This window comes from Octopus bimaculoides, chromosome 10 (assembly GCF_001194135.2).
Source record: "Octopus bimaculoides isolate UCB-OBI-ISO-001 chromosome 10, ASM119413v2, whole genome shotgun sequence".
NCBI lineage: Eukaryota > Metazoa > Mollusca > Cephalopoda > Octopoda > Octopodidae > Octopus > Octopus bimaculoides.
Genome location: NC_068990.1, coordinates 28474241 through 28480089, shown reverse-complemented (window position 1 = coordinate 28480089; position 5849 = coordinate 28474241).

Below are 5849 nucleotides of genomic sequence, written 5' to 3'. Positions count from 1 at the left end.
TATATATATATATATATATATATATATATATATATATATATATATGTACTCATTCTGAAACTTGAGACCCGCATACACTTTCCTTAGAAACACTGCTCCATAGATATTTGTTTCGAGAAATATCAGATACATCATTCAAAAGCTATGGGCTTTTCCCCGACTAAACACATGAACACCAATACATGTGTAAGTATGGTAATGATGCATTTTAATCGCTTATATTTCTCTGTTTTCTACGTTGTTTACTTCTCAATATTAGCTTCTCCAAGTTGTTAACAAGATGAGAAATTTTTTGTCATCTCGTGTTGTAACAATCTTTCGTCTCATCTTCTCTTATTGCTAAAAACAAACAAACAAGCTGGAAAAAATTGAAGTCTTCTCATTCGATTTTGTAATAATATATTTTCATATAGTTTGTGTAAAGATAGACGTTACTTCGTACTTCTACTTCTCTTTTCCATCCATTTCTCTACATGTTTTCTTTTGCAAAACAAAAATATATATAAATAAAAAAAAAACATTATTTAATAACGTCAGTATTATTCATTTTAGAGAATTTTCGGATGGTTCTCTTTTAGTTTATTAAAAATTCTATTCTTTACAGCTTAAAGATTTTTATTACCCTCATAACTCACAGCGCTTAAAATGTATGTTATGAAAATAACATACGCACACCGTAGCTGGCGTGATTGAAACTAGAAAAGACATAACAGAACAAAAGAAATATTCAAACATGTAATTACTCCCAGAGACAGAAGGGAGACGAATAAACTATAAACATTCTGAGAAAAAAAGTCCGCAATTATGTTGCGTGAAAGAGAAGCTAACATCCGACACTAAGGTTTCGTTCGTGCGGTCGATCGTTCATTTACTTCAGCTAGTCTGAAACATATAGGCCGATTGTTAGCAGTATATGTTGGATGCTACAAGATGGATTACTGCCTGTCCAGCTGTAAAAATTCATGTTTGGAAATGTCAGGTATATTCGTATATTCTTTACAATACGGACTCATTTTGTTTTTTGTTATTAAAGTCGATTTATATAGCGTTTTCATGATTAAACCAGCATTTCAACTGGTACAAATACCAATATTATCAAACTTTCCAAGTTAGACGATATATGTATATATATATATATATATATATATATATATATATACATACACATGCATACACAGGTATGTATGGGTGTGCGTATGTATATTATGCATCTCCGTCTCTCTCGCTATCTAACTATATACATTTATATGTATACATAATATACACACTCACACACGCAAGCACATATGCACACACGCACGCGCAAGTACACACACAAGCGTGTGCGTGTGTGTGAGTGTGTGATAAAGAGTTTTAAGTTATGAACCGAAACTTTTTTGTTTTTTCTAATTCGTTTTTGCTGCTATATAACTACGATTTATCACATATACTTTCCTGCTGTTTTCGTTTTCATAAACATAACCTGCTCCAATGCAACAGCAACGAAACAAAGAATAAAAAACATAGACTAAACCTAGCAAAATACGATAATATTTTGCTGAAAAAAATAAATAGAATCAACGATTTCATGCTGGCTTCTGTCAAATTTCTAATTCTTTTCAAGACAAAGTGCTGCTGCAAATGCAAATTCAAACTTTCTCGTAAAATATTTATCAAATGAAATTAATCTTTTAAAGTGTGCGAGAACAAGTTCTGATATTTAACGTTGCATTTTCTTACTGTCACTCGAAAGGGAGAAAAAAGCGCTGTTAAGTATGTAAATGTCTTGACATATGGGCTGTATGTTTTAAGTTGAACTTATATATATCAAATATCATAGATTGTCGCTTTAGAAAAGATTTTTTTTCCATGGAGAGGAGAAGAATTTTGGCAGAGGAAAAATTATGATTTTTACCAAATGATGAATTATATTGCCAACTACATATATATCATCCCCGATGTTTTGTTTATTTGTTCCTTTAACGTAACTCGCCATTTTAATTCGATAATACACGGTCGTCATATGTTAGCCACAAAGAAGACTCGCCTTATGATTGTAATACCAAATGGCTTCAAATTTTGACATAAATCAGGGATTCTAGGGAGAGGCAGGGGTTTGGTCGATTACACAGATCCCAGTGCGCAGCTGGTACGTTATTTTATCGACCCTGAAAACATGGAAAGCAAAATCGACGTCAGTGGTATTTGAACCCAGAACGCAAAGAGTCAAAACAAATGCTACTAGACATTTTGTCCACTACACTAACGAATCTGCCAGATCGCCGCTTTAACCGGCGTTAAGGTAATGACATAATTTTGATCACGGCCAAAGTTTCTGAAAGTATCCAACTGAAACAACGCGATCAAACATTTAACAATCTTCATATTTGATTCGAACATATCAGAAAGTTTGAATATTAGAGCTGAATACTCAGGTATGCGTTGTTCCATGCAGAAACTACAGGCACATCTTAACGATGGGGTAAGTTCTATCTCTTGATATCGGTAAAGATATAGTTGGTAACATTTCCTTACATTCTATACATAACTGTATTAACAGCATATACTTAAGAGTCACGAATATTTTACTTCTTAGCGTGTCCGCTACGCATGTGTGGGAGAGTGAATGATTCAATTTGCTGTCTGTCGTTGGTTATAAATATCGTGAGGTGGTCCCAACTGTCATGGTTATTTGCATTGTTGTTTTCTGCAGTTGTTTGTAATCTACACAAATCCACCGAAATGTGTAACTCACTAATTTTGCCGGAAAGCCACGACCGTCGACTTCAATAGGGAACAATGTAACATGTCATATTTGCCATGTACATCATTAACTACATTCCGGTACTATGTCATTTCTGTCTGTCTTGTATTTTAAAACCAACATAATTTCATTGTTCAGATGCTATACAATTAAGTATGACGCTGATGTATTACAAGATGCAATTATAAAAAAATATCACTTACAATACTACATAATTATGAGTCAGGGGTGGGAAATAACAATGCCAACATCTCTTTAAGTTTCAATGCCTATGAAACCGGTCGGAGGAAAGGTGAACTTTATTTGCAAAATACTAGAGTACAATGTTTGTACACATGTATTAAATCCTTAATAATGCCCGTAGTATCACTTAAAGATTCGTCACAAAGACCAGCGACTGCATATCTATCTATCTATCTATCTATCTATCTATCTATCTATCTATCTATCTATCTATCTATCTGTCTGTCTGTCTGTCTGTCTGTCTGTTTGTCTGTCTGTCTGTCTATTAAAATAGTAGGGCAAAAAATTGGATATTAATTAATATCAATTTAATACCAGGAAACCAGCACATTAAAAAAAAATCAGAAGATTCAGAAAAAATTTTCTGAGATCTCAAAAGGATTATTGTATATGTATATATAAAGGAGACCACTAAGTGGACTGCTAATGTGCTAGAAGGAGATCACGGAATAGTTCTCAAAGAAAAATTTAGCGAAGCAAAACATACGGGCGAGACTAGTGAAAATTATAGAAATAAATGCAAGGTTCTCCGTAGACCATGGCTTCAAAGTCAATACTTTCTTACCGAAAATATCTGTTTCTCCTCAGTACGGACTGCTAGATTCATTATAAAAGAATGTCCAGGAGCTTCACTGATGTATGGAAACAAAAATAGGAAAATCACTGACGCTGCTGTTAGTCAATCGGGTAACTCAAAATCCTTTATGTACAACAAAAACAGAATTAGATTAACGTCTGACTACCATAACTAATGCAAATACATCACGAAAGCCAAATGTACTGCAGTACTTAACACTTGACTGGAGACATTAGCTGTTATGGGCACACTGTGTTAAATAGCACAGAAATATACTATTAATAGACAAAATCCTTCAGCAGCGGTGGTAACTATACTAGATGCGCACTTTTGCCCTTTTAGATTTTGTCAAAAGCCGGTACGCTCTGGCATCTGTGTGCAACTAACGAAGCCCAGAGGGGCAGAAATGCAGGTCTAACATTCTCATCAAAAATTTCAGACGCTTGTCATCCTACTTCTATAATGTCGCGCTATTTATCACATTGTAACCACAAGAGATGCTATCTCCAAAAAATACCATGGTTAATTTGACTTTGGCTTTTCGTGATGTCTTGTAAACAGATGACTACACATGGAGTGCTTCCTTTTGTCAGAGAATACGATGTACTTTTAACAGCTGAATCTATTATGTACAGGTTATTACTGAGAGTTAGATCGTGACTTAAGGAGGAGCAGGCTGTTGCGTGTCGGAATAAATACAATAAACTATTTAGTTTTAATCACTTAGACATAAACTTCAAATTGAAACGCAATCGATTTTACTAATATTTGTAGCAACAATATTTGCAAGGAAAACGTTCAAAAATTGCTACTATTCAACTACAATACAAACACCATCTCAGTCTGCTAATACTTCATGCTATAAAAATTGGTCATCTGGCTAGACATTGGAAAAATCGATAGAAGTTTATAGCGGCTTCAATTACAAGGTTAATGTGATGGTTATTTCAAAGTTCCATATAATTTTTCTTTAATATTAGATGCATTGGTGACACCAATATATCAATAATTATCGTCGCTCCTTTCGTATATTTTATTCCGTTTTAGCAGCGGTAAATTTTATTTCCTTATCAAGAATTGAGGCCTTATCCAGGTAATGTTAATTATCTTGATGGAAGAAGATATCTTACTGAAATTTTAACAGAAATCGCTTTCTGATTGGTTGGACGACAGCTTTAACACGTACACTCAGTTACATAGGAAATAAGATATATATATATATATATATATATATATATATATATACATATATATATATATATAGTAAAAGAAATGAAAATAATATGTGATGATAATAATAATAATGAAAGGAAGCGGTTGGAATCTTCCCATGTCCTGGTTTCTGATACATCTAGTGATGGTGTCACAATAAAAACACTCGTAACTGTGCAACCTGATAATCACTATCTCATATTAGTGACAATGAAAAAAAAAACTATTGTGAATAACTGTAGTAAAGAAACTGAAGCCCTTCATAGTGATAGTGTTGCACCTGGTAGGCTCAGAGATACAGGTCCGACTCCAGCCAGGCGTTATCCAGCAAGGGACCAGCACACACAGCGTAGATGGAACAAACAAGTCAATGCTATGGTCATGGATTTTTACTACCTGATCAAACATGTAGACGAAAATGGTATACCGACAACGTATGTATGGTCAATGGAAAGAAAGAGGATTGTTTCAACTCAGTGAACAGAGATTATGTGATCAAACTAGAGAAATAACAAAAAAAAAGAAAAATCGTTGGTTCACAGAAGTAGAGCACGAAACTACCAAAATCAAATATTGGAAAACAGCAGCAGAGGAAACGTTGAAAATACAGTTCCTAATGATAAAAGTAATCTCATAGCAGAATGCAGAGATGCAAGCTCTAATAAACCATATGAAAGGAACTGTGACAGCTTGCTCGGTGAGAGATATGTAGATATGTAGTATTATTATCGTTATTGTTAATATTATTACTATTATTATTATTGTCATTATTATTACTATTATTATTGTTATTATTATTATTATTATTATTATTATTATTATTATTATTATTATTATTATTATTATTATTATTATTATTATTATTATTATTATTATTGTTCAGTAGTTTTATTTTTATAACGTGCTTTCACTTCACTACCGAGCGCAGCTCTGTGCGCCTTGGGTATGTGCTGTGGTTTGCTGTGGTGCTCTTATGTTTACTGTATTGAAAGTGTTTTGCGTAGAATGTGTGCAGTACCCAGTAGTGCAATTTTCTGTATGTTATATATATTTGTAAGTCCTGGTATTTTTGTT